At 44.8% G+C, this 19,609-nt stretch overlaps 1 long non-coding RNA gene across 2 annotated transcripts in view; it reads right to left on the bottom strand.

The window, feature by feature from the left end:
- Window positions 1-267: 267 nt before the first annotated feature.
- The window catches only part of LOC144306485 (uncharacterized), a 43,593-nt gene continuing 24,251 nt past the window's right edge, over window positions 268-19,609 (bottom strand). For both annotated transcript variants that reach the window (XR_013373568.1, XR_013373569.1), the window contains 2 exons: window positions 18,815-18,918; window positions 268-384 (listed from right to left, as the gene is read on the bottom strand). This is a non-coding gene — a long non-coding RNA (uncharacterized LOC144306485). The remainder of the gene's footprint in view (window positions 385-18,814; window positions 18,919-19,609) is intronic.

Raw genomic sequence — 19,609 nt, 5'->3', positions numbered from 1 at the left:
AAGTTTGGGGAACACAGAGTGTAAAAATACTTTAAAATAAGGAATCAGCCCTGTGACATGGAAAGCAATGCGGGAAGGGAGCGCCTGGCTCCCCGCCACTGTGCAAATGTGTTTTCAAAACCGATTACAGTGCAGCGCTCAGGCGGTCGATCTGCCCCTGCACCAGACCCCTTAGACCAGTAAGCTGGGTGCGGCCTTCCTGGACGCACCGCATCCTTGGGAGCCAGGGGACAGGTTTCTGTCGAAGCCTCTTGATAAAAGACAGGATTTCTTTGAAAAAGGACATCTTTTATTTTCACATCTGTTTCTTCTCAGTGTAGACTTCGGGGTCAAATCAGGTCTTCGAACATTCTGCAGGATAATTTGGCACTTTCCTCCTCGAAGCTGGAATACGGAGACAGAAAAGGGCTTATTTTACCACCTCTTTCACCACTGAGGACGACAGGGCTGCTGGGAACATCCCCCACCCCCCCACACCTGCTTCTATGCAAGAAGTCTTATAAATGGACGGTGGGGGGGGGTGAAAAGACTTTTGAAGGGGAAAAAATAGACGCCATCCCTCCCCAAGAAAAGGGTGTTAGTTAAATTTGTTTTCAAAAACTGCAAATCCTTATATGTGCGTAAAGCAAGTGAGACCGTTGTGTCTATGTACGGACCTCCCTAGATGGAGCACAAGGCCGCTGTTTCTTTTGAAATGGTGAGGTCTGGCTCCTCAAGTTCAAGCGACTGGGACACAGTATGAGCTTCCCTCAGTCACAAACAACTTGACACTTTTATATGAATCCAAGAAAGAAGGAGGAAAAAGCAAACATCAAAGAGACTTTTTTGCTCCAGCTGCTAAAAAAAAAAAAAAAAAAAAAAGGACTGTCCCTGTTCCTGGCCTTTCTCCACTGCTCACATTAGCTGGCCTCAGAGGGGTGAGATCCCTGAATGGAGAAGTAATCAAGCAGGTTGTGTGCTGGCTGGTGTGGAGCTCAAGCCACCAAAGGAGCCATGCAAACTCTATCGCCACCATCTCATCTCTCTGTCTGATCCCCAGCTGCTCCCCTCCCCTCCCTCCCTCCTCCTACTGCAAAACTCAAGAGTACCAGAGAGCAACATCAGCTACAAGCACAGCCCAAATTTTTGTTTCCGAATATAGTGCTGAAGAGAAGTGGAAAATGAAATCATTTACAACAAATTGCCCTTGGGACAGAGTAACTAATTCTGTGCAGTACTTTGTACGACCAGGTAAACGGGTAGGGAAATGGATATAAAGAAGTAGAGATTTGATTAAAGGGATAGGTAAGTTTTCCAGACGATATCAAGGCAAATTGCTTGACTGAGATTTAAAATTTTGGGGGTCTGGGTGGCTCAGTGGTTAGGCGTCTGCCTTCAGCTCAGGTCATAATTTCGGGGTCCTGGGATCGAGTCCCACATCGGGCTCCCCGCACGGAGCCTGCTTCTCCCTCTGCCTGTGTCTCTGCCTCTCTCTGTGTGTCTCTCATGAATAAATAAATAAAACCTTTAAAAAAAATATGTAAGCAGAAGTATGATTTGGGGCGGTGGTGGTGGGGAAGGGGTGGCCCACTAAAGGCCAGGACATTTTGTAGAACAATGGAGCTTTGCAGCTGGATTTATTAGAAAGTCCTTCTACCTCCCTCTCCATTCAGTTCATGTGACCATCACCATCCCGAGGGGGTGGTGACCCCACCAGGAAGGGGGAGTCCAAGGTTTCCTGAAGCTGGATGTGACTGAGCAGGGTCAGCCATCAGCGGGCTGGGCACTGAGACCTTCCCAGGCTACCAGGGCAAAGTGAGGTGTATGTCCATGTCCCCCCAAATTCAGATGTTGAAGCCCTAACATGTGGCTATGGGGGCTTTGGGAGGTGATCAGCTTGAGATTCCTCAATGAGATGTTAGACCCTCATGATGGGATTAGTGGTTTTATAAGAAGATGAGATTCTCTCTCTCTCTCTCTCTCTCCTCTGTCCCCTCCAGCACCAAGTAAAGGCCATGTAGGGACACGGCTAACGGCAGCCATTTACAAACCAAGAAGCAAGCCCTCACCAGGACCCAGGTCTGCTGGCCCCTTGATCTTGGACTTCCAGCCTCAAAACCCATGAAAAGCAAACCTCTCCTGATTAAGAGCCTCAGTCTGTGGCACTTTGTTGTGGCAGCCTGAGCAGACTAAGTCACATCCAACTCTGTCCCTCCCCCAACAGCCAGCTAGCGTCTCCAGGAGGTCACCTTCTCTGCTGCTAAAAATAATCCCTGCCTTAACCCAGCTGACCTATCTTCATTTCCTTCCTTCTAAAAATCATGGGATTAAGCTTCTGACTTCTGAAAGGAGCAAATAGTGTGTGTGTGTGTGTGCACGTGTGCACGCGTACATTGGGCAGAGAACATCCTCTCTTTCAAAGACCAACTAGAAAAATACAACAGCTACAGGCAGGCTTTCAAGAACATCATTCCAGAGAGAGGTGTGCTCTGTGCTTCTTTCCAAATGTGCTTGGCCTCCTTGCACACTCTCTGTCACGTGCATCGTGTCTGGTTCTTATAAATAACCTCTTGAAGAGGGTGTAAAGGTCATCCTGATTCACATGGGCAAAAACAAGGGGGCATTTGGTTGGGCTTGTCTCCATCAAAAATATTTTTTCCAAACTTCCTAGTGGCCACAAGCCTTTGATATCGGAGTGAAATATTCCTGAAACACAGAGACACAAAAAATACACCAAGTCAGATACACAAAGCCCTTGCACTTGATGATGCAGTCACCTTCACGGGAGTTAGTGTGGCAAGCTGGCAGGATCGATGGCAGAAGGACAGAGCCCAGGCTGAGATGGGGCTTCCATACTACGTTTCCTTCTTCTTGCCCCAAAATATGGCCCATCCCACACAGCCTAGAGAGCTTAGCTCTAGACGACACCAAGGGATAAGCCTTGCTTTCCCCAAGCCTTCCCAAAGGTCAAAAGCACCATGAAGGATGTTATTATGATTAAACCAACAGTGCTCATCTCCCACAGACTGCAGGAGAATGTACAAGAAAAAGGAAGTGGGGTGGCAGAGGAGGAGGTACAAAGAAAATTCTGGAGAAGAGTTAAGGGCTGGCGAATGTGGGGTGGGGGTAGGCTGCTGCTGTCCAGCAGAAGAGAACAGAAGGCTCAATGGGCAGATGGGGCACCTGGGGGGGAGATTAAAAATAACCCCCAATCGACTTGGGCCATCCCAAGTTTCAGGAATGTTCAGAGAAGGGGCAAGGGAGAAGATGGAATTCCATCCCACAAACGGGTCAACATCTCTTCCAGATGATTGTACCCCTGGACAGGCAGGGCTCACAGGCAAGGTCCTGCTGCCAGACAGGCCTGAGGAGCGTCCAGTCAGGACATTTATCAGAATATTTATCAGGAAGAGCTAAAAACAGGACGAGGAACTCCAGGGCAGGGACTGTGTCCTGCTTGTCTTGTACCCAGAGTGTCGTGTCCAGCCCTCACAAGCCTACAGCTCTTGGGCACTCTCACTCCCCTCTTCTCTATGGCTTGCCCCCATCCCCTGGTCATTGGTGGTCTCCACACCACACCCTGCCTCTCTGTGTCCTCCCATGACATCCCCCACTGCCTGGTTCCCTCTACTTGCTGCCTCTACTGAAGACAGCCCCCCACACCAAGGGCTCAGACTTCCTGCTCTGTCCTCCCAGCTTAGTATGCCAAAGTGGCCCTGTTTCTACCTCACAGGTAACCCTGGAGAGCACTCAAGGAAAGAGCTCTTACTACCCCTCCTACCCAGAGGGAGTTTGTCTCCAATACCCTTTAGACCTTGGCAACTCCGCCTACTGATCCATGGAGAGGCTGGGATCTGTACATCCCCACCCAGACCCAGCTCTCTTGCTTCCAGAGATGACTGGAGTGGTGGTCATCAGGCTCCAGATGCTTCCTGACTTGTTGGTCTTCATCACACAACTCTGATGGATGCCTAAGGAATCCCTTACTGGTGGGTCAGTTTACACTGGTCTTGCACCGTAGATGTGGGACATAGATGGATATAATCACACTTGATAGCTCTGGGAACATTATCTTTGGTGGAGGCTATGGGGCCTCCTCTTGTCTTTCTCGCTTTGGTTTTATCTATGCCCTTTTGTCCCCATCCATTATTCCATTGACTCTTCCCCACTGGAAATTATTCTGATGTGGTCTACGGCCATCTTTTTTTTTTTTTTTTTTTAAGATTTTATTTATTTGAATTTATTCATGAGAGACGCAGAAAGAGAAGCAAAGACACAGGTAGAGGGAGAAGCAGGCTTCCTATGGGGAGCTCGACACAGGACTCGATCCCAGGGTCCTGAGATCACACCTTAGGCCAAAAGCAGAGGCTCAACCACTGAGCCATCCAGGCATCCCTACAGCCATCTTTTTTTTTTTTTTTTTTTGTCGATGCATTCTCTTGCACAGTTTATTGCTCTTTGGTGTATTTATTTTTAACTCGCACAAATGGTTAGTGTTTCGATTTTATTCTGTTTCTTACTTTTTCCACTGGCATTACTTTTTTTTAAGAGAACCCATGCTGCTTTGTACATTTAGCGCATTGCTTTGAATTACTGCATGGCACGTACATCGATGACCTCCATCTACCTGTTTTACCGGGTAATTCTGCTGATAGACAGGAGTCTCTAACTCCCTGTCTACACAATAGTAGGGTAATGTACGAATACAAATATCTTCATATATTTTCCTGTCCAGACCAGGGTAAAACTTTCCCTGGGATATATACCTCTCTATGGAATATCTGTGCCACAGTTTATGCAGATACTTAATGCACCTCAGCAATGCCAGATTACTCAGGAAAACAGCGACCTGGCAGTCAGGCTCCACCAGCAGGGCACGAGGGAATCGTAGACAATCCATTCTCCACCATCAGTTGACATCACTGAGTTTTCAAATGTTTTTCCAGCTTAAACTGGGGTAAAGCGAAATCTCATTGTTCGTATCTGCAGTTCTCTGGTTGTTAGTACAAGATGGGCATTTCTTTACATGTTCACTGTCTTTTGGGTTTTCTCCTTCCTTAAAATGTCTATCTTTTGTTTGTTTTTCCATTGGAGGTGATTTGCAGGCCTCCTTTGCATATTCTACATATGCATATTGCTTTGTCCATTTCAGATGCAAACATCCTCTCCCGCTCTAGATCTATCCTTGGGTGTTCTATTGTGTTCCATTTCCTCTGTTTCTGAGGACTATTTGTGTGACTATGGTTGGGTTGTGTTTTAATATCTGAATAGGTACTCCCCTCTTTAACTTTTGTGTTTCTTTTGTAATATTCACTTAACTACTTGAAATCTTTTTTATATAAATTTATTGAGTTCCTGGAAAAAGTCCGACTGGAATTTTGACTGAGAGTGCATGGAGATTATAAATTAATTTGGGAAGAATTGCAATCTTCATAATATTAAATTCTTCATCCAAGAACATGATGTTTACTGATATTATTTTCTGTGTCTTTTATTAGAGTTTTTCAAGCTTTTCCCCATGGGGGACTGAGACAATCTTGGTTAAATCAACTCCTAACTAGTATTCTTTTTGTTCCTATTGGAATGGCATCTTATTTTTTATTATACTTTCTGGATGATATAGCATAGTAGGAACTGAAGTTATAACTGTGTCTGACTTAATTATTCCTCCCCACTAAGAAGGGAAGGAGGTCTTCCTGAGCTGAGCCTCTGTAAAGAGAATGCCCCATCTGGAAGTTTCTTCTCTCACATTTTTCTCTCTCTCTCCAATACCCCACTTCTTTTCCAGAGTCTTCGTGTTCAAATCTCCCAATGTGGAGATTTGAACTCAAAGAGCGGTTCTACCATTTTTTCTTTTTATTTCTTGCAAATTCCCAACGACAGATGATGTCTGTGGGAGTTGGGGACATGAGTGGGGCAGGGGATGAGCTCCAATTCTGTGAATGAGAACAAAATTGGGTGCCCAATTCCAGTTTTATACCTTAATCTTCCACCAAGAAGCACTCTGGCTAACTCCCAACTGGTTTCCTTAGTAGTAGCAGAGAACACCTCGCCAAGCCAAGCATTAATTTTCCTCGAAGACATCACAGTACTTTTTTTTTCATTTTTTTCTTTTTTCACAGTATTATTTACACGAAGAAAGGACATCGCTATAATAAAGATGACTTCGACCTTGTCCCTTTCAAAATAATAAACTTTGGCATGATGGTGTGATGGAGCCTTTTCTTCTTTCTTGGACTTGCACACATTCCAACAGACATCGCAGCAGCTATAAATGGCTCTCTCCCACCACCCTCAGTGGATGACACCAGCTCTGATGAAATTTTCTGGTTTTGTTTTGATGTCAAAGAGTTCTTTAATAAGAGGAGGGAATGCTAAGCTTACAGAATCCCTTTCCCGGCACCACTAGTAATACTATGGGAACCATGAGATCCAAGACTTCCCTTCTCTCTGCCATCCCAGGACCAACCTGAAAAACACTACCTGTTCTATCGATCACCTTCTACAGGCTGACAGGGGGCAAGTGGTGAGAATACAAATCATTCCAGGGCCTCAGATGTTGAAATGAGGTTTTGTCGCAAGGGAATTTGCTCAAAGTTTTACCAAATTCCTTGATATTTAGATGCAAGCTGGGACCACTCTGAATCTGGAGTGCATTTCACTTGCAGGAGACTCGAACCCTGCTCATTGGCATAGCTGTCTCATACTCCACCTCCTCAGTCAGATCTCTCTCCGTTCGCCCCTCTTGTAACCAGCCTTCCATCTACAAACCGCCCCTGGTTTGGGAACCACTGAATTGGAGACACCACTTCAAAATCATCAAGTTGACAGTGAAAAATCAGAAGAATTTTCAAAACCCACTCCTTCGAGGGGCCCTTCACATGTCCCTGTTTTCACAAAAGAATTCACCACTTCCTTCCCCTCCTACATCACTGAATGCTGCTCCAGGGCAAACACACCCTACACTTGCATGGAGGCAAAAATGAGGCAAGAAGGCAACTTTCTTCTCCTTCCTCCCTGTCTTGTACCGGACAGTGGCTGCACACAGTACTCATTCCGAGTGATCCTTACTTGCTCCTTATTCCTCAGCCTCACATCTTCCCTTTAATCTACTCACACTTCACCTCTGCACTTCAGCTCCAAAGCCAGACTGTGAGCAACCCAGACTGCAGGGAGGCTCCCTACCCGGTTGACTTGTCCTGGTCTCTCCCAACATCAGGGCTCCAGACTTCAGAGTTCTTTTGTTTATTTGTTTTTTTAAGATTTTATTTATTTATTAATGAAAAACACAAAGAGAGAGGCAGAGACTTAGGCAGAGGGAGAAGCAGGCTCCCTGAAGGGAGCCCAATGTGGGACTCAATCCTGATCCAGGCACCCTGGGATCACACCTGGAGCCAAAGGCAGACAGACCCTCAACGCCAGAGCCACCCAAGTGCCCAAGACTTTGGAGCTCTTGATATGCATGCAGGTAACAAGCCAGCTCCAGTTTTTTTTAAACTTCCATGCAGTTCTAGGGCGTGATGGCAATCCTCCCCACATCTCAAACCTGGGTCATTAATCCGCAGGTAGAAGCCAGGGGCATGGGTCTGTTTTCACGTGTATTTGAAGTCAGCGGGTCTGTATGTTCCCTGGATCCCCTGGGTTTTACCTTTTCACCTTGAAGAGGGGATTCCTGTTTCACATTTTACTGTCTCCTAAGAATTTGCTCACATCCCAGTCCAGGGTGGGGGGACACGCTCCCACCTCCATCACATGTGCCCCCCAGGACGGGATATTGTAGCCCTGAGGGTTTCCAGCCCCCTGATGAACAGATCGAGCTGCATTCACGACCCAGAGGCGCATTGTTAGGCGTTCAGCAGCCTTGGAGAGGCGAGGTCCCGCTGAGCCGGCTGCAGAAAGGGCCCGCGATTAATTGGTAGAATTGAATTGTTAACATTCCCTCGCTGTTCCCAGCGCTGGGCTCTTGACTGGACTGCTGCAGAAAATAACCGGGTGGAGGCGACAGTGTAGGGTGGAGGAAAGGAGAAAAATCTCTCATGAAAACCTCGATCAAGCCATTTTAGCACCTGCCCCCCCACAAGGCATTTGCTCAGAGCCCACAGTGTCATACCTGGTGAACACTTTCTCATAACAGATCTTGGCTCTTTCCTAAAACCTGAAACCATTGGCTTTTGTCGAGGAGTTTTGGGGTGGGGCGTGTGTCTTGAAAAGCTCACATAGGCTGAATCTTCAAGAGATCATGTGTTTGTCCTATAGGGTCTCTGACAAATGCGTTTTTAGGCAGCAGCGCAGGTGTGTACGTAGAGCGAAGCACAGAGATGTGTGTGTTACAGCAGATTATATTCCAAACTCTGGCCCTTTCTTCTTTTTCTTTCTCTCTCTTTCTTCTCTCTTTCTTAATTTCCTCCCTTCTTTCTCTTTCTTTTCTTCCTTCCTTTCTCAAAAGCAGGCCTTAGGTTAGTGCCTAAAAAACCTTTTCTTACATAAGGACTGCTGTGAGAACAGGTGCCTGTTAGATTGTATGGGCAGTCCTCCTTTCTGGAACTGCCCTCCACCCTCCTTGCCTTGGTCACAGGGAGCTCCCAGGAGCCATGTCTGTTCAACATGGTCCTTCACCCCCAGCCAACAGGACTGCAATAAGAATAGGCACCAGACCCATTCCAGACCAGTGAGAATTCCACATTCCAGACCCCAGGACTTTAGAATAAGAATTAAGGGGTGGACATCAGGGTGTGGCTGTGTTTTCTGCTTTGTGAACTAAGGCAGTGATAACATCATATTGCTGGAAAAAAAAGAAAGAAAATATTACAAATGTGTGGCAAGAAAGGGAAAAGTGAGATGGAGCTGTTGTCTAGGTGCCCAGTGGCCCAGCAAAGGAGTGTCCTGGTCCCCTGGTCGCCGGGACCACCTGTTAGCCAACTTCTGCATTCATGGAGTGAGAGCCCTTCCATTGGCGCACAGGGCCAGGGAAGGGAGGTCAGAACAGAAAACTCCACTGAGGATCCTAAGAAGGAGAAGCATTCAGTGCCTCCCATGTTATTTCCACCTCCTCTCACAGGGAACTTTCCAACAACAAAGCATATCATCAAACACATCTTATTCAAGGTAAAAGTATCAACGTACTGTTGTCATGATGAAATTTGACCCGTATCAAAATAGCTACTCAGAAATTCCACATGTTCTACACTTATCTGCTCACATTACTGATAAACCCACAAATATAAAGCCTGGGAAGAAAGGCTGACTCTGTATATTCACATACCCAAGACATTCCTAAACATTAATATTTACACAGATGAGGGAATTTGAGAGGCACTGAAAAAAGTGCCTGGTCCCAAATATCCCCCATCCTTTCTGGCTGCTGTCTTGCTACCTGTAAATTCCATTATTATAATTATTCCTCTCATTCCTATGAGAGCTCCTTTTGGGGATGCCTGGGTGGCTCAGCGGTGGAGCATCTGTCTTTGGCTCAGGGCGTGATCCCAGTCCCAGGATGGAGTCGGGCTCCCTGAGAGGAGCCTGCTTTTCCTTTGCCTGCGTGTTTCTGCCTCTGTGTGTGTGTGTGTGCATGTGTCTCATGAATAAATAAATAAAATAAAAAAAAAAGGAAAGCCCCATTTGTAGATGTTTCTTCTTGAGATGAGAATATCACATGGAAAATGTTACACAATAAACTACACAACAGCATGAATTTAGTCATCAGAGTCATTAGTTGACTTTTTTTAAAAGCTTAAGGATCTAGGCTATGCTATGGTAACCTTTAATGGGTGAGAAAGCAGATTTTCCTTACATTGGAGAAAATTATTGAGTCTCCACTATATGTCTGCTGTTCTGCCAGTGACATATAATGAACAGGACCTTGCTCCTTCCTCAAGAAGTTCTGAATGATAGAGCCTCTGTATATATACTGAGGAATTTGAGTATTTTTGTTCTACGTACACCCCTGGAATGTCTGCTAACTCTAACAGGCCACCTGCCAGTCAAGGTAAAATATGCAGAGTCAAGAGGAACCATTGAGAAGGTTACTTCTAAATGCTCAAAAGGACGTAAACAGACGCCTGCCCAAGGAACACCAACGTGGCTCTTTTAGCTTTTCCAAGTCCTGAAGCCCAAGCTCCAAGGTCACATGCAAGTACTTTCTTGAAAATTTTGTCTTTTCTCTTGCTTTGGTCATTGACAGGGGTTATCACATATATACATGACTTCTTGTTTATAATACTTTAGCCCTATTTCCAAAATGGACTGATATTTAGATAGTTTTTTTGGCTAAACCCAGAGACTTGTCTTCATTAAGGCTTAACTGGATTAACCTATTTAGGCATGCTGAGGTCCACCTCTGTGCAATATGATCTGTGGCTATATCCCAAAATACAGCAACTAGGGTGAACAGCTGTACCCTTTTGCTCATAATCAAAGGGTTACTTAAGGCCATTCAAAGCCAATCTCTGTCATACATTTCAGAGAAAGAAAGAAAATAATTTGGTATTTTTTAGAAAAAAAATACAAAGGGCACCATGGACAAAGTCAACAGACAAAATATTGGAAGAAGATATTTGCAATGTCAAAACTGACAAGGGGGGCACCCTGGGTGGCTCAGCGGTTTAGCGTTGCCTTTGGCCCAGGGCGTGATCCTGGAGACCTGGGATCGAGTCCTGCGTTGGGCTCCCTGCATGGGACCTGTTTCTCCCTCTGCCTGTGTCTCTGCCTCTCTCTCTGTGTCTCTCATGAATAAATAAATAAAATCTTAAAAAAAAAAAAAACTGACAAGGGACTACAATCTAGAATATATACGAGAAACTTCTGCCAATCTACAAGGGCCTGGCAGCCATTCTGGAGAGAATCTGGTAGTATTTCACCAACATAAGGACTGTGACCCAGCATTCCTGCCCCTGTGTCCTGGGTGATATATGCCAGGAATTCCTAAGGATTCTCCTTTCAGTCAACATGGGGACATGTTTGAGGATATTCATCACAGCATTTGTGGCAACGGGGAGTTGGAGACGGTCTAGGTGCTCATCACTGTTGCAACAGATGCGTAAAACAGGGTTGCTGCACCCAGCCACACAGATGCCTGTAAACATGCAGGGCAGAAAAAAGTAAGAAGCCGAATGAGGTTTCCAATATGCCATTTATGTAAACTTAAAACACATGTTCCCCAAACAGAAATACATGTTTTACAAGAATACAGGCAAATAAAACAACACACACAAACGCATTAAACTGGTTGCCTACAGACAAGACAAAAATGAGGGTGGAGAAGGGGAAGAAGGAAAATATTCCATCAATCAAGAGAAGAGCCTTGAAGAGATCAGTCACTGTAGCATGCCATGAACTGGCCTTCTGTACTTGAAGTGTAAAAACAAACAAAAAAGGGGGCAGGAGAAGCCCAGGGTCTTTGGCTCCTGGAGGAGAGGAAGCAAAGGGCTCCTTTCTGAATCCCCAACAGCAGTGAGCACTGTGTCCTGTCCTTGGGCCATGTCTACAATTTGTACAATAGATATTTGACGGATGGATGTATAAACAAATGATTCCATAAAAGGAAAAATATCTAATGGAGGATGGCCTGGAGCCAAGAAGCTGTCCTGTAAATAAATAATTACTGATGCTCTTTTATGTGCCAGGCACCATGCTAGACCCTGAGAATGAAATGAGTGAAGAGGGAGACAGTCAGAGTCCCCATGGGGTTCTGCTGAGAGAGAAATCAACAAGTCAAGTAGCAATTATGACATAGTGTGTTGATGGTTATGACACAGGTCATAGCACAGAGGGCCCTGGGACACCAAACGGGGGCTCCTAACCCAACTGTGGAAGTTCAGGAAAAGGATCCCAGGAGACACGGATGCCTGTACTGAATCCCAAAATATAAGTGAAAGTTACATCAGCAAGGAGGAGGGCGGGGGCGCCAGGAAGGGTGCATAAGAAGCAGGAGAAATCGCATATGCAGTGGGGCCCGGGGTCAGAATTTTACCATAATAACTCTGATCCCTACTTCAGAAGGGTTGTCTTCCTAGCCTGAAGATATAACGGAGCAGTTACTTTAACAGGTGGAGCTGCATGGCATTTATTAGTGTTCTGGAGGCGTCTTTATCAAACAAAGAACTGATCCCTGGGTAAGAGGGGGAAAAAAACCCCTTCAGTTCTCTTTTCAGAGCAAGCAAATGTGCACATCCAAGTCGATATTGCCTCGAGCAGGCCAACAGGAGTCGAGCACTTATCACTGTCCTGTGAAATCATTTCAGTTCGACTTAAGAGGAATAAAGAATTTTGAACGGAAAGGCTTTTAACCTGCCAAACAAGTTCACCTTTCTATAGTTTTCCTTTAATCCCTTAGTTATAATTCTTCATTTGTATATGGGCAAGGATGCTCACAGCTGACACACTTCACACGTCTCACTCGGGAGATGCTCTCCTGGATACGTAGGGCTTCAGGTTTGCTCTGGCTTGATGAGCTGAAGCAGAGTCCTATGAAAGCCGGTGCTAGAAACTTACTCCAGGGAGTCTCAACCTGGAGCCTGCAGCAGCACCCCCTGGAGGGTTTGCTGAAACCCCATGGATGGCTGGGCCCCTCCCAGAGGTCTGACTCAGAAAGTCTCAGCTGGGGTTGGAGAATTTGCATTTCTAACAAGTTCCCAGAGGTTGCTGATGCTGCTGGTCTGGGGACCACACTATGAGACCCACTGAACTACTCTAATTCTGCTGATGGAGAAACTGAAAGTCAGAGAGTGTGTCAAGAAAATCTCCACTCCTTTATGCTCACTCAGCTATGACTCTCACAATGCTTCTGAGACCAGAGGTGGGGGGAGGAGGACTCCAAGCAATTCTCTGGGACACCAGCTGGGTGTCCTACAATGTAATTCAATTCTGACACTACGTACCTGGACATAGCTTCAATCCCTCCAGACTGCTCCCCTCCTCCCCACCTCAGATGCCAGTTGCAGGTCCTGGTAGTCACCTGTGCTTCTGGCCTGTAGGAGGGACACTGTACATTGGAGGTTCCCACAACCCCGTCTTTGGGTTTGAGTCATTTGCTAGAGCAGCTCACAGAACCCAGGACAAAGGTTTACTCACGGTTTACCAGCTTACATAAAAGGATGTGATTAAAAAAAAAAAAAATGAACATCTAGATGAAGAGATGTCCAGAGCAAGGAATGTGGGGAAGGGTCTAAGCTTCCATGTTCTTTCTGGGCACCACTCTTTCCCAACACCCCCATGAGTTCATGCACCCAGAAGCTCTCTGAACCCCATATTTTGGGGATTTTTGTGAAGCCTTCATCACATAGCCTTGATCAATCATTAATTCCATCTTCAGCTCCCCTCCCCCCTCTCTGGAAAATGGGGGCAGGGCTGAACATTGCAAGCTTCTAACCATGGCCTGGCCTTTCTGGTGACCAGCCCCCATCCTGGAGCCCCACGGGTGCTTACCCAGAGTCACCTCAGGAGAACAAAAGACAGTGCTATCACCTAGGAAATTCCAAGAGATTTAGGAACTCTGTGTCGGGAACAAGGGTCAGAGATCAGATATTAGAACAAAAGATGCTCCTAATGCTCTTATCGCTTAGGAAGTTACAAGGGTTTTGGGAGCTCTGTGCCAGGAACAGGGGACAGAGTCCAATATATATTTTATCTATGATCTCATAGCAAGTGACTTATGTAAAGTGATACAAATTCCTGGTAATCCAATCCAGGTTATAGGGGAATATAGTGAATAGGAAAGAAATAAAGAGCTATGGAGATTCTTGAATCAAGGTCCTCGCAATGAGTGGCCTCATAAGATAAACAGGAGACATCTTCTCCTGTTCTTACAACCCTCTCCCTTCCCCTCTCATCCAGGCCTGAGAAGTGACACCAAGTGGGGGTTCAGGGGTGGCACCAGCAACAGAGAGGGTGGAGGTAGGTGCTGAGGGTCTAACCAAGTCCTAGAGGTCCTTGCAAGTCAGGTGCAGGTAATATGTGGTGGTGTGTCTCCACCCACAATGCCCAGTGCTCAAGACAGAGGACAGAACAGTGGGAAGGAGGGAGCCCTCTGCCAGAACCTCCTTTACCCATGCTCCATGACACTTGCAAAAATAGGTTGCAGGTCAATTCTGAAGAGCCTGCTCCACCTGTCACCCTTGGTACCCATGCGGGGATGGCTGCTTCTGGTAACCCCACAATGGTGCAGGGTGTACTCTGGGGAAATGAGGGCCTCAGCAGTTGTGGGACATGCAAGGCTTTGAACACGTCGGGGGGAGGGAGGCAAACAAAATAGAAGCAACAGCCGGCCTGTTTACCAAAGAGGGCTTAATGGTTTTAATGAGAAAGAGCAGGAAGTCTGTGTTTTCACTCTTACTTGTCAGCACCCTGCTGAAGAATCTAAATGGAGAAGGACTCCAGCTAGTCATCCTTGTTTTGCTGTCCACACCCCCACCCCCATTTTTTTTTATGAGAATTTGATGGGGGAGAAGTTAAGCCATCAGCTTGAGCCCCGGGGCCATCAGCAATGTCAGGTATTGAGCTGGAGATGCATTGTTTAGGCATTAAGAGTTCAGAGGTCAAGTCTCTCTGACTGTTTATTACACCTAGGGCCCAGAATACTCTAGACATCTGCAATTATTAACTGAGATTTCACTACAGAATTCTTTCCAATGGCCCTCCTAACGATCTATGATTATAGAGATGGAAATGTCTTGCTTTGCAAGAAGCATGATTGTGAATTCCACCAAAAAATAATAGTTCTGCTCTTCCGTTCAATGAGATGTCACAAGAAAATGATCTCAGAGCTGCTAAACAACTGCGTGTTATTTTAGAGCGACGAGTTCTAAGTTTGCTTCAGGTTCTCTTTCAAAGCTACAGAGAGAGGTCATTGGTCTCTGGAGACTCGTGGTCACAATGTGACTTAAGGGTAAGATATTCATTGCAGTGAATCCGAGCTTTAGCTCAGTAGCTGGTAGTGGAACAAGACATGCACCAATAAATATTTCATTTTATCATATAGAAGACATCTGGGCAAATATTCATAGACTACTAGTTGAACCAATTATCAACCTATCTTTGAAACCTGATTGCTGGTGAATAATCATGGTGCCCTGGCCACAAGCCTGAGCTACATACAGCTCACCTGACCCCTTATGGCCCCTGTTTAAAAGGCCAAAGAAATCAGCCCCACAAAGGTCTTAGTTAAAAAGATGTTGGAAGCTAAGGCTTCCAAGGTTGGGTCCCGCAGGGCAAATTCTCTTTACTCAGCCTTTATTTCTGATCGTAATAGCCTGATTCAGAATTTTGCAAAGTAGAGGCTCGCAGAACAGCGGCAACCACCATGCAGATCCACTGCCGTATGCTAGGCTATAAAGAGAGTTAAGTCCCCCAAATTAAGTCCATTCTTGTGGTTTGCATCCTTCTCCTGCCCTCCCCACCCACAACAACGTGCACACAGGCAGGGGACTCTGGTGTGGTTTTAGGTTTCCAAGGGTCATCAGCTAACCTCCCAAGACTTGTGTAAAAATGCCCCTTATAAAACTCTTTACACGTTTGTTTTTAAATTGTGGGGATGGCTGATTTACTTCCGAAGAATGTTTGGAGATCTTCCGAGCTGTGCAGGATCCATAATTATCAACAATTGCTAAGGCAGCTTAACCCTTATGTAAAATATTGTGCATACAAATGGGTTTATTTTGAACCAGTTCACACTATTAAATTTGAGTCTGGTACAGGGTTTATCCCTAGGCAGTGCTCAATAACAGCACAGTAGCAAACACCTTGGCTATATGTCTTTCTATTTGGTTGGCTCGTTTTATATCTTTGCATGTTTAAATAGGCAATGGGAGTGCTAATTAAAATGCAATCATGCAGATAAATTAGACCATGTTTCTAAAAGGTAAAATGAAAACCCTATTGAGTTCAAAATCCTTGTGATAGTCAAGGCAAAAGCACAGCGTGATACTGAACACAGAAAAATCTTCCATGATTATGGCATGTTTAAAACCAAAATGCATTTGTTTTGTTTTGTTTTGTTTTGTTTTTAGATGTACGGAACATGCGACAAATTAATTAATTTCTTATGGGAGTCAAGACTCAAGGTTTCTAGCAAAATGTTCAAGCTGTAGGTCACTCTGAAAGATCTGTTTTGTCTATGTTCTACCCGGAAAGGGGGAAGTGTACTGTATATTTCAAAGCCTACGTCAGTCTAAGCACCAGGGTAACCCCAAAATCTATGGTCAAGCCTCGCTCATTGGATTCTCCATTCTACCTATTGCTTATCTGTTCACAGGTGAACTTCACTGCCAGCAACCAAAGATAAAACAATACGCTGATGTCCCGTGAAGTATTTTATCTCTCTGAGCTCCAGTTTCTTCTACCTGCAAAATGAGTTCTGATAAGGCATTGCAGATGGCTTTTGATATTATAAACTGTTTGGAGAATTTGATGAAAGCCATTTACACTGTTTTTTCAAAAAAAAAAAAAAGTAGGTGTGCATATCCCCCCCAAATTGTGCACACGCATCCACTAATCCCCCAATACATATCTATGGACATGATCCAGCAATCCCAATTCTGGGCATATATGCAAAGACAATGAGAACTCCATGTCCCTATAACAATAAGATCGCATATATATATTTTTTTAAGATTTATTTATTTATTTATTTATTTATTTATTTATGATAGACATAGAGAGAGAGGCAGAGACACAGGAGGAGGGAGAAGCAGGCTCCATGCCGGGAGCCCGACGTGGGACTCGATCCTGGGACTCCAGGATCGCGTCCTGGGCCAAAGGTAGGCGCTACACCACTGAGCCACCCAGGGATCCCCATAGCATATATTTTTATCTAGGACTTTGTCCTAGCCCCTACCCTGTTCCCTGTTGCTCAAATTGTGCACTACAAATTCATCTTTGCAAAACAATATAAAAAAATCATATAAAAATTAATCTCTGCTTCAGCATGAGACTATTCTGCTGTGTATACCATGTACGAGGAAATAACTAGAAACCACATAAGTAGTAATGCCATCAGTTTGGTCTAAGTGAAAGCATTAGATGGTCTAGGAGTTATTATTTGCCCACTCCCTCCTTTGAGAAAGCATGTATTTTATTTCAAGGACACGATTTCTCCCATAGGTTCCCACTACCTTACATTTTCTAGTCCCAGACACTGAGCCTACTACTGGTGCCAAGAGGAGGATGATGCTTGGGTGTTTGCTTCTTACCTTCCAGATTTTGATCCATAGCCTCTAGAAGTGTTCAATTATCACCCTGAACTACCTTCTCCCCAGGTCTGTTCTAGAACATTTCCTCAAAAATGTGCCAGAAAACAATGTATTCCATGGACAAAAGAATCTGGGAAATTCTGAACCTCAGATACTCCCACAGCATTTTGTCATGTTAATGGCACTGAGAAGTCTTTCATAAACAAATCAGTTTAATTGTGCTTTCCCAACGTTTTAAAAACTTAGGTGATCTGGGGTGCCTGGGTGGCTCAGTCGGTTAAGGTTAAGCATCCCGACTTCCACTCAGGTCATGATCTCAGAGTTCTGGGATCGAGCCCCACTCGGGCTCCACACTTAAGTATGGAGTCTGCTTGTCCTCTCCTTCTGCCCCTCCTCCCTCTTCATGTGCTTGTGCTCTGTCTCTCAAATAAATAAAATCTCTTAAAAATAAAAATGTATGTGATCTTAGAATCATCTTGTTCCTATGATATTACCATCAGAGCACACTCAGAAAAATCAAAGATCTGGTTTCTACACATCCTCAGCCAATGGACCCTCAATGAGCTTAACTTAGATTCTCTGTTTACTCAGGTTCACTGCTCATCGCTTTCATCTTAACATCATTTTATCCAGAGACTTCTTAAGTCTTTTCCAATTTTGTTTGCTGGTGCTGTCAAGCCACCTGGGTCCATCTTCCTCCACCAGCAGTTCATACCCACACTCCCTTCTGGAACTCACAAAGCACATTTATGTATAAAAAGACGGTCACTATCCTTCCCAGGAGATAGGCCCCATTGTATCCCCTTCAAATGTGTTTAGAGTCTTAGCAATTTCAGACCAAGAGAGCCCTGGATATCACCCAATCATTTTATAAATTTACAAACAAGAGAACAGATCTGAGAGGTTACAAGCTTTGACAGAAGGGAGACCAAAGCCCAGCATTTCTGATTCCCGGTCCAGTGGTCCTAGGAAGTAACTCAAACTAACTAGAGGTACATGAGATTGATACATACCAGAGAATAAATTTACTAATTTGCAAGGAGGAATGAGATGCATCTGGCTAGACCAGTTATCCAGAGAGAGACCTAACCAAACAATGAAATTACAGCTCAATGTTTTCCTGATGAGGATGGGCCTAGAGGCTGGATGAGCAGTTGGATTTTCTTAAGGCATTGATGCACTGGAGAGCATATGGGATAGGGAGTTAGGAAGGGGATCTTTATTTTCTCACTACCGAATGGCAATGTCATTGGTCTTTCGTTGCATCACGGACTACCTGGCAGGAGATGAGACAATTACTTTCCCATCCCTTCCAGATCCACATTTTGGGATTCTGTGATTCTAAGTTCCTTCCTTTAAATGACCCTGTGTTCATTTCCTCAACATCCCTTTTTATATGTTAACACAAAAACCCCTAGTCCTTGGTCAGAGGTTCTTTCAGTCCATAATCATCCAGTTTTTGGTACAGCCCTCTTTGTCTTCACAAGGTCATTAGATAAATCGTCTCAGTATTCTCAAATAAAAGACTCTTTAAAAAAAAAAACAAATTTTAAAAAAGTAGGTGTTCGTAGCTTCTCATTTGATCTTGAATATACCCTAATGTCCCCGTCTCTTCCTGGAAACTTTAATTAATGTAGTTCCCTCATACTCACCAATATTTATTCAGTCTATTTCACAGCAAGACCTAGGGCTCCCAGGGAAACCAGAGTCACACGGTGAAGTCTAGACTACTCCATCGGGGAGTCTCCACAGCTTCCTGCAACACCAAATCGCAGTGTCATTAGCTTCAGATTATGATGACAGGGTCCCCTAATTCAAGTCTGTGATGGTGCTTTTAAATCACAACAACTACTAAACTGCTTCATTTATTTAAAGAATGTCCACTGCCCCCAGGGCCTCTGGGCATGGGTACAAAGTGCTGCTATCAAGAAGTGTCCACAGCAGTTCTCTGTAATCAACTCATTGCTCATTATCACACTTTTACCAGTAACACTAAGTGCATCAACAAGGATGAACTATAAGAAACATATGATTCTTGTTCACACTTACATAAAATAGTGACAGTGCTGTTAGTAATTAGTTACCAGATCCTCGATTGCTTTGTTCTTTGGCATTAGTAATATGCCACTTGAAGTTTTACACCAAATTAACATTACCCACATTCAACTATTTCCAAGCCCCTTGAAAATGTGCTATCCTTCCTCATAAGCAAATACATGCGCCTGACAGTAAGACGTGTATTTTGAATTGTTTGCTCGCAGCCTCAAGTGAAAAGGGTGCTGGGTATGATCTATCTTGGTGCAGGAACATTGCTCTGACCTTGTTAGCAATTGTCCACAACTAGGAAAGATTACTTCACTATTTGAAGCTAACTCACCTGTCTGGGAAATAAGTTTATTAACATGTAGCTCTGTTAAACCATGAAGCCTAGCAGATGAAGGTGAGAG

This window comes from Canis aureus, chromosome 37 (assembly GCF_053574225.1).
Source record: "Canis aureus isolate CA01 chromosome 37, VMU_Caureus_v.1.0, whole genome shotgun sequence".
In the NCBI taxonomy this organism is placed as follows: domain Eukaryota; kingdom Metazoa; phylum Chordata; class Mammalia; order Carnivora; family Canidae; genus Canis; species Canis aureus.
Note: the sequence above shows the minus strand (reverse complement) of the source record. Positions and strands in the feature narration are given on the sequence as shown.